Source organism: Magnolia sinica, chromosome 11 (assembly GCF_029962835.1).
Source record: "Magnolia sinica isolate HGM2019 chromosome 11, MsV1, whole genome shotgun sequence".
NCBI lineage: Eukaryota > Viridiplantae > Streptophyta > Magnoliopsida > Magnoliales > Magnoliaceae > Magnolia > Magnolia sinica.
In genome coordinates this window covers 47,613,033-47,628,995 of record NC_080583.1, presented here as the reverse complement: position 1 = coordinate 47,628,995, position 15,963 = coordinate 47,613,033, and positions in this window count along the sequence as shown.

Here is a 15,963-nt window from a genome sequence, read left to right as displayed (position 1 = left end):
TGTGATTACAATTTATTTCAATTCAGTTTGTATTTATTTCTGTATTCCTCTTTGGTTTGAGATTTAATACAAAGATCTTTCTAGAAATAAGGTTGTCCTACCATAAACTCTGGTTTTTTGTGTAAGGTTGTCCTTAGAACAACATTTGTATCAACCTCTCAAGATCTGAATTTTGAGGTTATTTTACTTTCTTGCATTGTGATTTATTTTGGTTATCATATTCTTTTTAATTCCGCTGTTATAAGTTTTATTTGGCATTGTCCTATTCACCCCCCCTCTAGGACATATAGCTAGGCCTTTTCAAGTGGTATCAAAGCCTAATAGCTCTTTTTTAATTCTTGGATTTAATTCCTGAGCTAACGATTTAAGCTATTTAAGATGTCAAATTTTGATAGCCTTTCAGTCACAAGGCCTCCATCCTTTGATGGCTCCAACTATGCCTATTGGAAAGCCAGAATGAGGATCTTCCTCAAATCAATGGATGAAAATATGTGGCAAGCCACAATGACTGAATGGAAACCTCCTATCATGAAAGTTACTGGGGTTGATGGTTCAAAATCTATGAATGTCACACCATATTACCAATGGACCACTCTTCAGAAAAGTGAGAGTAGTGCAAATGCTAAAGCACTAAATGCAATTACTTGCGCACTATCACCGGATGAGTTCAAAAGAATTATTTCCTGCGATACTGCAAAGCAACCTTGGGATATATTAGAAATGACGCCCGAGGGTACTACAATTGTCAAAAAAATCTAAAGTCCAACTCCTCACAACCAGATTTGAAGAAATTCATATGGAGGAAAATGAAATGTTTATGGACTTTTACACTAGATTGAATGACATTGTAAACTCAATGTGGGGTCTTGGCGATAAAATCCCAGAAAGTAAAGTGTGTGCAAAAATATTACGCTCACTTCCTGAACGGTTCAATTCTAAAGTAACCGCGATCCAGGAACTTCGTGATACGGATAATATGAGGGTAGAAGAACTAGTTGGTTCTCTACAAACCTACGAGTTAAACTTTAAAGCTCCTAAAGGTAAATCTATCGCACTAAAATCTTCTAAATGTAATTCAAAAGATGATATGGCTCTTATGCCTCTTTTAGCTGAGAAATTTTACAAGATTTTCAAAAGTAAGAAAAGGGTTGATTTTCAAAAATCAAATGATAAAAAGAAGTTTAGACCCAAATCTCAAAAATCTTTGAAAGATAGCCAATGTTACAACTGTTAAGAATATGAGCACTTAGCAAATAGATGTCCTAAAAGGGACAAACCCATGAAGAAGGGTATGTTGGCTACATGGGATGAATCATCTGATTCTGAAGGTTCTTCTGAATCAGAAGATTCTGAAACTGAGTCAGGCAATGAGGTTAAAGCTCTTATGACTCTAGCCAAATTCACATTTTCAGATAATGACTCAACAAGTGAAGAAAATCTAAGTAGTGAATGTGAAAATGAAGATGATTTTCAAGATGTTTACAATGCCCTATATAAGGAAAGTTGTAAAATTGCTGTCAAACTTAAACTTCAAAAAGAAAAGTTTTCTAAACTCAAAAAATGTTTTGAATCACTTGTCTTAGAAAAATCATAAATTTCAGATTGTTTTGAAAAATTAAAATGCGATTTGAAATTCAAAAACTCCCTAATTATTGATTTAAAATCTGAAATTGAGAAACTTAAAACTGAAGTATCTTCTCTTCTGAGTCTAAAGGACACATGGAAATATGCCTAAGGTGATCCAAAGTTAGAGAAACTTTTATCCGGATCAAGAAAATGTGGCGATCTATCTGGGTTGGGCTATGATAAAAATCTACCTCCTAAACAAAAGTATATTCCTCCTATGTTTGTTAAAGGAGAGTCCTCAAACTCAAAAGGGAAAAGTACTTATCAAGATTTTTCTAGAAATTCAAAAACTTTTCAAAAACCTAGAAGCAGCCATGTCAACTTTAATTAGAAACGAAATCCACTAGCTGAAAAGATAGTTGATTTACTCAAGGAGCTATTAAAATCTAACTCTATAGGTCATTCCTACAAATATACACAAAAGAAGACCAACTATGTTCTGAAACCCAAAACAGTTATGAAATGGTTTCTAAAGTTGCCTGCTTGGTTGCTCACACTGCTTTCAAAGCAACAAGTCATTCAAAGTGGTACCTAGATAGTGGATGCTCCAGGCATATGACAGGTGACAAAGCTTTATTCATGGATCTGAAAGATATGACTGATGGTTCAGTCACATTTGGTGATGGTAGCAACTGCAAGATTATAGGCCAAGGTACGGTTCAACTTTTTAATCTTTCTGTGTTTAAAAATGTTTTATATGTTGAAGGCTTAAAACATAACTTGCTTAGTATATCTCAAATATGTGATAATAACCATATTGTTCGGTTTTCTAATCAAAGCTGTGAGATACTAAACAATAAGGGTTCTGTAATATTAACTGGACGTAGAACGTCTAAAATTGCTATATTAATAGCGAATCCAGCTTATCTAATCAAACATGTTACATGGTCCATACAGACGAGACTGATTTATGGCACAAACGTCTTGGACATGTACATTATCGAAATTTATATAGATTGAGCAAACGAGAACTTATAAGAGGTTTACCCAAACTTCAGAAATTAGATAAAATATGTGGTGAGTGCCAGATAGGCAAACAAACAAAGAACTCACACAAAAATGTGAATTCAAATACCACATCAAGACCACTCGAACTTCTCCACATGGATCTGATAGGACCTACCAGAACAGAAAGTCGTGGTGGGAAAAAGTATATCCTGGTAATAGTTGATGACTTTACCAGATTCACTTGGGTAGTCTTCTTAAGGGATAAATTTGAAACCCTTGAAGAAGTAAGAAAAATTTTCAAAAGGATTCAAACTGAAAAATCTTCTCAAATCAGTAAAATTCGTAGTGATCATGGATCTGAATTTGAGAATAGTAATTTTGAGAAGTTCTGTACCGACCAAGGAATATTACATGAATTCTCTGCTCCCAAAACTCCACAACAAAATGGAATTGTAGAAAGAAAGAATAGGGCGCTTCAAGAAATGGCTAATGTCATGTTGAATAGCATGAAGCTCTCTAAAAATCTTTAGGCTGAAGCAGTCAACACAGCTTGCTATATTATTAACCGAGTCTACACTAGCAAAGATAATAATAAAACGGCTTACGAATTGTGGTTCAATAAAAAGCCTACTGTTAAATACTTTCGAGTTTTTGGCAATAAGTGCTATATTTTATGTGATCGTGAAAATTTGGAAAAATTTGATATGAAGAGTGATGAAGGTATTTTTCTAGGATATTCCTTAAACAGTTAAGCTTATAGGGTTTTGAACAAAAGGACTGGTGTGATTCAAGAATCCATTAATGTTGTCATTGATGATCACTTAAACACACCAATTTCTAATTCAGATAATGATGAAGTACTAATCATTGATAAACCTGATACTTCATTGAATCAGACTGATTCTGAGTTGAGGACTGTTAAAGATCATCCAACCACACAAATTCTTAGAAACCCTCTCACCGGTGTTCGCACCCCTAGACAACTTGAGGATATATGTAATTATGTATGTTTTACATCCCAAATAGAACCATCTAACGTAAAAGAAGCTCTTGCTGATGAGAACTGGATTGTTGCGATGCAAGAAGAACTCAACCAATTTGTAAGAAATGATGTTTGGTATCTCGTACCAAGACCTAAATATAAACACATCATTGGAACAAAATGGATTTTCAAAAATAAGTCTGACGAGTGTGGAAATATAATTAGAAACAAGGCTAGACTAGTGGTACAAGGTTATACTCAAATTGAAGGGATTGATTTCGATGAAACTTTTGCACCAGTAGCACGTCTTGAATCTATCAGACTATTTATATCCATTGCATGTTTTAGAAAGATAAAGATCTATCAGATGGATGTGAAAAGTGCTTTTCTAAATGGCGATTTACATAAAGAAGTCTATGTTGAACAACCAATGGGTTTTGAAGATTCCAAAAATACTGATTATGTATATCGGCTTAAAAAGGCACTTTATGGATTAAAACAAGCACCTAGGGCATGGTATGAGAAACTAACAAAATTTCTTTTAAGTCATAATTTTCAAATGGGATCTGTTGATAAAACTCTATTTGTTAAAAAACATAATGATCATATCTTAATGGTGCAGATTTATGTTGATGATATCATTTATGGATCAACTTGTACTGACTTGACTACTGAGTTTGCAGATTTGATGAAATCACAGTTTGAAATGAGCATGGTTGGGGAATTGACTTATTTCCTTGGATTGCAAGTAAAGCAACAACCTGAAGGAATATTCATTTCTCAATCTAAGTATGCTTTGAATCTAATCAAGAGATTTGGATTTGAGAAGGGCAAGAATTTCGATACTCCTATGAGTACTACCCTGAAACTCTCAAAAGACTCTAATGGTAAAAATGTTGACTCAAAACTTTATTGAAGTATGATTGGTAGTTTGTTATATTTAACTGCTAGTAGACCTGATATTTCTCTAAGTGTTGGTATTTGCGTAAGATATCAATCTGATCCAAAAGAATCTCACTTGATTGCTGTCAAGCGAATTATTAGATATGTCGCAAGTACTGTAAATCTCGGTCTCTGGTATCCTCATGAGACCAGTGTCCAATTAGCTGGGTACTCGGATGCTGACTAGGCTGGTAATCTAGATGATAGAAAATCAACCAGTGGTGGTTGTTTTTACATTGGAAATTGTCTAGTTTCCTGGTTTAGTAAGAAACAAAATTCTATATCACTTTCAACAGCTGAAGCTGAGTATATCGCAGCTGGTAATGCATGTACACAGCTTGTTTGGATGCAACGAATGCTAAGTGATTATGGAATTAAACAGGATTCTATGTTATTACATTGTGATAATTCCAGTGCGATAAATATTTCAAAAAATCCTATTCAACATTCTCGTACTAAGCACATCGACATTAGATTTCATTATATAAGGGAATTAGTAGAAGAAAAAGTTATATCTCTAGAATATATTCCTACCGAAGATCAACGAGCTAACATTTTCACAAAACCTCTCGATAAAAGCAGGTTCAAAAAGATGAAATTTGATCTTGGCATGTGCATTTTAAAATAATTATTTATGCCTACTTGTATTATAGTGTATATATTTGCTAGATTGAATTCTAATTTTTGTATAATTTGCAAGAAATATAAATTTTTGGACGTTCTTCGACTAGTCGTGAGTATACTCGACCAGTCGACCTTCGACCGGTCGTAGATATCCACGACCAGTCGTAGAACTCGGGAATCACTTAAAATTTGAGGATTTTTGCTTTCTTCCTCATTTCATTTTTCTTCTTTAAGGAGCTGAGCTTCAACTTGTCGAACCCACTGTTCATGTTCTTCAAGGTTAGTGTTCCAAATCACGTTTTTCTTGCAGGTTTGTGTCTAGATTGTTTACTTTTCAAGCTTTAAGCTTTGTATTTTGAATTTCATTGAGATTTGGGGTTTGGATTTTAAAAAATCTGTTTTAAGTAAACCCACTTCTCAATCCTTTGCAACTTCTTAATTCCTTGATATCCTTGTTGCAAATGGCTTCTAGAGGTAGAAAAACTACTTCCCGTGGTCCTTCTTCTTCCTTCAGATTGTCCATTATCTCTAAGCGTCATCTTCTTGTTCCCAATGATGATCCATCATATGTTAGGGACATTAGATTACGTAATGTTATTGTTGAATATCCTGTTGATGTTAATCATATTGCACCTTTTGACATCCTTCCTATGCTTGAAGCTGTAGGTTGGGTTAACTTATTACATTGGGGTGGGCCTGCATACCAGTTCATTGCCCAATCCATGTTTACATGTATTAGTGCTTTCTCATAAGATAATTTAACTTTTAAAATATCTACTAGAGAAGGACCTTTTGACATTGATCGTTATTTAATTTCAGCCCTTATGGACATTCCTGTGAATGATGAGGGTATTCCTATCCATAACTTAACTGATAAACCCTCAATGTCTGAAAAACGCATGCTCACTAGAGACTTGTGCAACATGGATGTTCAATGGACACAAAAAGGGAATGCGCTTCCCACAAGGTATTTGTTACCCAAGTACAGAATTCTTCACAAAATCTTTATGTCTAATCTGTATCCTCGTTCGGGTAATAAAACTGACTTGACTTCGTTTATGGTTCGTGTTATCCATGCTATTTCCAATGGTACTCAGATTTGTTTATCATCCTTAATTTGTCATTTCATTCTTCAGTTTAGACTCCATCCTGGTCATAGTGACATTCCTTTTGCCTATTTAATGACTGTATTGGCTACATATATGTTAGTCGATATGCCGGTTGATGAGGCACTAATCCATCATCTGATCTTCAACAATACTAATATCAATAAGATGAAGCTGGATCTACTTCCTGAACAAGGTGGTGGTGGTAGTGGTGGTCATGAAGAAGCTGGTGATGACATTAATATGGATGACATTTTTGAGGAACTGGATTCTGATTCAACAAATGATCCAGATTTTGAACCATCTGATGTTGATGCTCGTTTGAGTGCATTAGAGGATAAAGTTGAGAATATAAATGTAAAGATGGAAAACATGTCTGTTGCTCATGATTTACAATTCAAGTACATGCGCAAATATCTTAGGCGATTGAACAAAGGCATGCACCAACTTGATCCCTCTATTCCTGCTCCGTCATCTGGTTCTGGTTCTGACTAGTTTATATGAGACTTCTGGTCTGTAATAACTTTATAACTTAGCACTTGGTTGACTGATTTTGAGTTGGATACTATCTATGTTTTATGCTGGATATTTATTCTATGTAAAGCTATGCTGAGTATCTCTATCACTATTTTGCTATACTCTCATAACTCCTCATGTTTACTCTCATATATCCCTTTATTTAGTTCTCCTTTATTGTTATTTCCTTTGTCATATTATGACAAAAAGGGGGAGAATGGTTTGTTCTTAACGATGTGATTGTGAGAGGAGTAACATTGGTTATGTTACTCAAGGAGAGTATGTTTGAACTAGTTGAATGAAACTGGTTGAATGTTGAATGTTGAATATTGAATATTGATTTGCAGGTAAGCCACTTTATATGACCTGGTTCATAACTCTTTAACCAGTTGTTTTACTTTATGTTTATCTTGGTTATGTATTTTGTCACTAATTTGACAAAGGGGGAGATTGTAAGTGCTATAGTTTATATTCCTGTCTGTTGTCAAATTTGTGGTGCCAAAATCACTGTTATATATAACTTGCATAAGTGAAGTTCTCTCAAGGATCAACATTCATGAACAAGCTAAGCTCACAACAAGCAAAGCTCACAAGTACAAGGATCAATCTTTAATGCAAGAACTGCTCTCAAGACAAGACTCAAGTTGCAAGATTTCAAGATTGAGCTACATCAAGATTTCAAGATTGAACTACATCAAGACTTCAAGGCTCATACTTCAAGGTCACTAGTTCCTAATGTTTCAATTTCCTTACTTCATGGTTGAGGTTTGACTGACCTTAGGTTGACCTTAGAAGTAGGTCACTTTGGATACATAAATTGAATGTTTATTTTACTTAAGTTTGATCTGTTCTTCGACTAGTCCTAGGCCTTCTTCGACTATTCCTAGAGTTGCTTCGACCAGTCTAAGAAATTCCTCGATCAGTTGTGAGTTTGTTACTGTAACGCCCTGAAATTCGGGGGTCGAGCATAACTCAGCTCCCGAGTTCCAAAACATCACTTATGCAACATATTTAATGATGCATGTATGTTGACTATATTAGTGCATAAAACATAGAATAGATTAAGCTAAAACACAGATATGATTCAGGGATAAGTGAATAAAGCAAGCGGAAGACTTATAGAAAAATATATGTATAAGTGTAAATCTCTGAAGTACATATACAAACCAGGTCGTATGAAAGTGTTACTTAACAAAATTATAAGTATCAAGTTACATCATTTAAATTCCCAAAAATAATCCCAGCATCTCGCGCATCAGACCAAGGCTCGGTAGAACCCGTCTCAAAACTGCATATAAGAGAAGGCAGCCTCATCATCATCCATCTCCCACTCTGCCTCAGAAGTCGCATCCACATCTGCAACATCAGAACCTGAGACAAAGTCTGGTGGGTGTTTAACACCGCCCCAGAATGTGGGAGTGAGTGATCAACTCAGTGGAACAATAAGGCACTGGTTAACATGTTATCAGTTCAATCAAGCAGTAATGATAAAGCAGAACAATTAAATAAATCCTAAGTACTCTTGTTAATGCAAGGATGTATGAAATATGATGCGTGCCCTCACGCGTACACCCTCAGCGTCTTCATCTTACATTACGCATGACACCACCTCAAAGTGCGCCACATCTACAAAGCACATGCAAATGCGGTGCATGAATATGATTACCAAGTTGTTATTAGTCCATTTCATACAGCAAGATTGGGAAGCTAAGATACCTTCCTCATGTCACCATCCAAACAGTAGTCCATTCCAGGGTCGTCAGTCCTAGACATCTCATACGATCATATGTTTGAGGTCGTAGCAAAGGGCTCGTCACCAATCAATGCATGCCTTCATACCTTCGTTACTACACCAAGGCTCGTCACCTCCATGCGGTATCCAGGCATGCTCAAGGTCACTATAAAGGGCTCGTCACCAATCAATGTAGGCCGACAACACGAATATAGTGTACTATACCACCATAATCGGCTCACGAGTTTAGTTGCTCACTGGTCACTACGGGGAGGCTCGTCACCCCAGTGTAGGCCGACAGCTCGACCACGGTGTCCCATACCATCATGTCCGGCTCATGAGTCTTAGCGGATCAAGGTACCATGGTTAATAGGATTGCACTGGTAAGTTCGGTACCCTAGATTCAAGCAATAACTTCCATACATGGTGAACATACATCGGATAATCGGGTTACTTGATGAACTCGACTAGCACGAGCGCACGTTGAATTGAGTTACATAGAGTGCGCAAACACTCCGCGTGGCCAAACCACTGCCGCCAACTCTAATACGGCTCCGGTTCGTCTAATACGTCCTACGTGGCGAAAGCAACCTCAACCACGATCTTAAGGCAGATTACCAATTTCCTGGACTAATGCATAGTCCCACTCACATTACACTACAACAGATATTCATATGGAATGTAGAACAGTAATGGAACAATAACTCAAATCATGGTACAAGCACTTGAGAAATATCAACTTAACATAAATGTAAGTATAAGTAATGCTTGAATTTAAATAACATGGAATGTAACTTGCATAAAGGAAATCATGCACATCAATAGGAGTGTTGAGAATCACTTCTCAACGCCCGCAATTAGTGTAATAAGTTACACTTTAGATCATTCATGCATTTCTACAAATACTTAGAATACATGATACAATATACATGACGTATGTTGGAATACATGCATTTGGACAATTCCTTTTACCAAGGAGTTGTCATACATACATCTAGCATACATACATGACAAATAATCATGGCAAACACAAGTGCGTATTTTATACGTATACGGTACTTTATACATACACATAGAATACACAAATCTCAATATAGCACATGCATATCAGGAAAGCAGCGTAAACACAACATTTGGCATGTGAAATCTCATCCATAACAAGAATAAATCATTCACTGGCATTGAAAGCCTTGAAAACCATAACCTATATACTTAAAGTCCGCACCTTAAGCAAGGAAAGAACACCGAACTGATTTAGACGAGTTGTCTTCGTCAACGGCAATAGAATACCCTAAAGCAAGGATAGAATGAGATACAACAACACCAAGACTATTCTAAGCTCTAACACAGATTAGGGTTAGGTTAACTTACCCCAAGATGAACTCAGAATCGTCAGAATAACGATTCAAAGTGAATGTTCAAGGATGCAGAAGAATAGAAAAGAATCCAAGATGATTCACCAACTTATCTCTCTCACTTTCTCTCTCTTTTCCACTCTCTTTCCAAGCTAGGGTTAGAGAAAATTCGTATGGAAAAGAGAGCTAGGGTTTAAGGACTATAAATAGGCCTAATATTGACGAAAATAACCCCAGGGTCAAGGTATACTTAAAGTATAACCAAAACCTGCCTCTTACGATCCAACGAAGCACTTCTGGTGGGCTAAAGACCACGAAGGGTCGGATTAAGCTCACTGACCATGGATCTAGGTCAGTCTGAGTTTTCGTACTGACCGGCTCTTCAGATCAGCCCTGGTGGACCATACTCAATTCAACGGTCACGGAATCTCGATCAGGTCCACAAGCAATAGGATATGCCTGGGCCACCTTCCCTATCAGAGGGTGAAATTGGGTCAGAATCCAACGGTCAGATAGCTTAAAATCGTCGCGCAAGCGACACGACTCAGATTCATAAAAACTTATTAAATATCCAACCGTTCTCACACTCTTCACTCCGAGCTCAAACAAATCGACCCAGAACATCACATGGACTTGATTTTCGATGTGATGGTCAAGCCCAACTCGGTGACCGCAACAGCCTAAGATCATCGCCATCGGACTTTCGACACGCGGTCCAGGTCGGATCCAGATCTTCCAAAAATTCCCCAGAACAACTGGATTTAGCGATGGATCTTAGATTTCAGAGTAACGTAGCGCTAACTAATCTACAAGTTTTGAGCTATGCAGATACAATTTAAAGTGACTGATGCGAAATTCATAAGCAATCGAGTATAGCGCTAATTACCCCAAAAACAACTACTTAAGGAAAGATTAGCACAAAAATTTCCAAGGTCGTTACAATCTACTCCCCTTAAAAAAATTTTCGTCCTCGAAATTCATACCTTCATATAATCCTCAAGGATCAGAGGGTAGGTCTTCCTGACCTCAGCTTCAGATTCCCAAGTAGCCTCTTCCACACCATTATGCGTCCATAGTACCTTCACAAGAGGGATAACCTTGCTACGCAATACCTGCTCCTTCCTGTCGAGAATACGCGTCGGTCGCAGTACCTAAGTGGCATCCTCACTCAACTGCACTTGCTCCCAACTGATAATATGCGAAGGATCAGGAACGTACTTCTTCAGCATAGAAACATGAAATACGTTATGCACGCCCGCAAGAGGTGTGGGCAAAGCAAGGCGGTCTGCTACCGCTCCCACTCGATCCAGAACTTGAAATGGACCAATAAATCTCGGCGTCAGCTTTCCCTTCTTACCAAACCGAAGAACTCCCTTCATAGGAGAGACCTTCAGAAAAAAATGGTCTCCCACCTCCAACTCAAGCGGTCGACGCCTCATATCAGCATAACTCTTCTGCTTGCTCTGCGCTGTCAGAAGTCGATGTCGAATGATGTCAACCTTCTTTGAAGTCACCTGCACCAACTCTGGGCCAAGCAAACTACGCTCACCAATTTCTGCCCAACAGTGTGGTGCTCTGCACGGGCGACCATACAATGCCTCATAGGGAGCCATGCCGATACTCGCCTGGAAACTATTATTATACGCAAACTCTGCATACTGAAGACAATCATCCCAACTGTCCTTGAAATCCAAAACACAAGCTCGCAACATATCTTTCAGGACTTGATTCACGCGCTCCGTTTGCCCATCTGTTTGCGGATGAAACGCGATGCTGAACTTCAGTTTCACACCCATCGCTTCCTGGAAACGAGTCCAGAAGATAGATGTAAAACGCGTGTCTCTATTAAACACAATCTCCAGGGGAACTCCATGCAGACGCACTATCTCCTTGATATACAACCTAGCCAACTCGTCTGCAGAGTAAGTGACTCTGATCGGTAAGAAATGCGCCGACTTCGTTAATCGGTCGACGATCACCCAGATAGAGTCATATCCCTTCCTCGTCCTCGGCAACCCAGAAATAAAATCCATAGAGATGAAATCCCACTTCCATTCAGCTATGGGCATGGGCTGCAACAACCCAGGAGGTCGGCGATGCTCTGCCTTGACCTGCTGGCACGTGAGACAACGAGAAACAAATTCAGCAATCTGGACCTTCATATTGTCCCATCAATAAGACCTCTTCATATCCTGATACATCTTCGTGCTACCTGGATGCATCGCAAGTTTAGAACTGTAGGCCAACTCGAGAACCTCCCGTCTCAAGTCAGGGATGTCAGGAACACATAACCGGCCACAAAAATGTAGGCCCCCATCAGAACTAACACTCCAGTCGGAGTTCTCATCTGTACCAACTTGCTGCCTCATCTTCACCAAAAGCTTATCATCTGCCTGAGCTGCAACGATCCTCTCGTCGATAAGGGGCTGTACACGAATGTGTGTGATAACCTCATACGGCTCAACCACCGTAAGTTTCTGCTCAAAATCGCGCATGAACTCCAACATATCCCACTCTGCTATCATCAGCGGAGCCGCAAACTCAATAGCCTTCTTGCGACTCAATGCATCTGCTACAAGGTTCGCCTTGCCTGGATGGTAAGAAACATCGAACTTGAAGTCCTTCAATGTTTCCATCCATCTGCACTGCCTCATATTGTGTGAAGATATACTTAAGGCTCTTGTGGTCGCAAAAGAGCTCGAACTCCTCACCATAGAGGTAATGTTTCCAAAGCTTTAATGCGAAGATGACAGCTGCTAACTCCAGGTCGTGCGTAGGGTAATTCTCTTCGTATTTCCTCAACTGACGCGAAGCATAAGCAATCACCCTGTCCTTCTGCATAAGGACACAACCCAGGCCAACGCGAGAGGCGTCAGTATATATAATATACTTAACCCCTTGCTCTGGCAATACTAGCACAGGGGCGGACGTCAACTTGTCCTTCGGCTCCTGAAAAGCTAACTCCGCCTGCTCATTCCAAGCAAACTTCAAATCCTTCTGTGTCAGCTGCGACAACGGTCTGGCAATCTTCGAGAAGTCTTGAATAAAGCGTCGATAATAGCTTGCAAGACCCAGAAAACTCCTTACCTCAGTAACTGAACCAGGCTGCTTCCAGTCCTGCACTGCAGCTACCTTGGCAAGATCGATGGCTATACCTTCCTTGGACACCATATGTCCCAGGAACTTGACTTCCTCTTTCCAGAAATTACACTTCTTGAACTGCGCGAATAGCTGATGCTTCCTAAGAGTATCCAAAACTGCTCTTAAGTGATCCTCATGCTCTTCCCGACTCGCCGAATATATCAAAATGTCATCGATAAAGACAATGATGAATCGGAACAAGAATGACCGAAACACCCTGTTCATTAGATCCATGAACACGGCCGGTGCGTTCGTCAGACCAAACGACATCACAAGGAACTCATAATGACCGAAGCTAGTCCTGAAAGCGGTCTTCTGCACGTCTCCATCCTTGACGCGCAACTGATGATACCCTGACTGCAGATCAACCTTCGAAAAGTACCGTGCCCCCTTCAACTGATTAAACAGATCATCAATCCTGGGCAAATGGTACTTATTCTTCACAGTTACCAAATTCAACCTGCGATAATCAATACACAATCGCAAGGAACTATCCTTCTTCTTCACAAACAAAATAGGTGCTCCCCAAGGAGACACACTAGGCCGAATAAAACCCAAGTCTAGCAAACTATCTATCTGCTTCCTCAACTCCTCCATTTCACTCGGAGGCCTATGATAGGTGGGTAAAGATATGGGCGCAGCACCAGGCATAAGATCGATAGCAAAATCAATCTCACGCCGAGGAGGTAATCTAGGAATCGACTCAAACACATCTTCAAACTCCTGAACTACCGGCATATTAACTAACGCCGATTCAGCCGAACTCTCCAACAGAGAAGAATAAAAATCAATACGAAGAGGGTAACTGACCTGAACTGGGAAAGTCACAGTCTCGCCCTCAGGTCCATGGATCGTCACTGATCTAGCTTCACAATCAATCTCAGCTTGCATCCTCGTGAGCCAATCCATACCCATAATAACATCGTAGTGATAAAGCGGTGCGACTAACAAATCAACACGGATCGATCCACTTCCCAGATCGACCAAATAATCCAAACAACATTTGCCCAAAGCAGAGGAAATCCTCGTAGCGGTAGTAAGCGTCACTCCTTGCTTAGGAATAGATCTCAAACCCAAACGCCTAACTGCCGCATAAGATATAAGAGAAGTAGTGGACCCTATATCCACTAACACAGAAATGGGAATACCTTCAATGTGCGTGTCACCTCGAAGGACCTCGGCACTAAGTCAGACATAGGCGCTTCAGCTGAAAGCGCATGAACTTGAGCCTGCTGCTGACGATTCGGCGGAGGAACCATGGACCGCTGAGGTGGCCTGAAGCTAGGAACTGTAGGTCTGAATGATGGATGAGCTGGCGCTGATCGAAGAGGTGGAGGAGAAATAACCTGAGGCATCGGACGGCTAATCCTCTGCGGTGGAGTAAATCCACTAGCTCGCATACGGGAGAAGCAAAAACGGTCCAAGTGCCCCATCTTCCCACAATAGGAACAACGAAAATCAGCTCTCATCAGCTGAGCGGGCGGCACTGAACGCCTCGGAGGAGAATCTGCTCGCGGCCTCTGGCCGAGGAAAGGTGCACCCTGAAAGTCCGGTCGCGGCTTAGGAACCATCGGTGCTCGCATGCGGGACGCTCTATCCCCATCCTGCTCTGCTCGTAAGGACATGCTCACCAGCTCCGCATACGAAGAAATGATAGCACAGCAAATCTTCAATCGGATCTCAGGTCTCAATCCCTCAGAGAAATGACGCATCCTCATCGGCTGATCACCAAGGATCAAAGGAACATACCGCCCCAACTCAGTAAACCGGTTCTCATACTCCGTCACCGACAACCCTCCCTGGCGGAGGCGAAGGAACTCACTCTACTTCTCATGTCGGTACGTAACCGGGAAATACTTCTCGTGGAAGCGCGCCTCAAACGCCTGCCACGACCACTCAAAGCCTTCCTCGACAGTGCGAAGAACACTGTCCCACCACAGACTGGCCTCCTTCTCAAACATGAAGGTGGCAAACTCAACCTGCTCGACCTCAGAGCAGTGCAGCGGTCTCAGCATCTTAGAGATGCGGTCTATCCAATACTCAGCCTCCTCGGGTCTATGAGAACCCGCAAATGTAGGAGGTCGCAAGCGTTGGAATCACTCGAAAGTGCCGCTGGCACTGGCGCTCCCAGATGGAGGCATAGGTGAAACAGGTGGAGTCGCCCCCACTGACTGAGCAAAGATGCCAGCCATGGAAGAGAGGAATTTCTGCTACTGCTGCTGCTGCTGCTGAATCTGCTGCTGCTGCATCAACAGCATCATCTGCTCAAACCTATCCACAGGTGGAGTAGATGAAGGTGCACGGCTCGGCTCAGGAACCGAGGGTGTGACTGGAGGAGCCATAGGTGTCGACCCAACACCGGCATGAGATGGACCCGCCTGCGGATCTGGCTGGCTATCGCTCAAGGGAGGAACCCTAGCAAGCGACTCAATCAAAGAGACACGAGCCGAAGACTTCGAACCCTTAGGAGGCATCCCTACATTCAACAGAGGATATAACCTGTCAGATTCTACGTCACATAATCCATCCACACAACAACACAGCACAACTCCAAAGGCAAACAACATGCATTCCATTAATCAAAATCGTCGCAATACAAGTAGTGCAGCAATACATAAATCACGACTAGGAAAGCATGTAAACAACAACATCTAACACTTCAAACAACCACAGCAACTACAAACAACCACAAACAACTCCAACAACTACAACAACTACAACATGCCAACTACAAGCCAACAACGGCTACACATAGAAAGAAAATAATAAACAAAGCAAAAGACGGCCACGACGACAGCAACTCGTCGGAATCAGGAGATGGTGGCGGAGCACCCTTATCCTGCAACCAACACAGGATAGACTTCAGAGTTCGAGTCACATTCTTAAACTTATGTTTAACAAGGCCTCGAAGATCAACAATATCCTGGCATAAAATAGCCTGCCCTTCTTCAAGCCGTGTAAGACGGGCATCTCTGGCAGTCTGCTCTATGC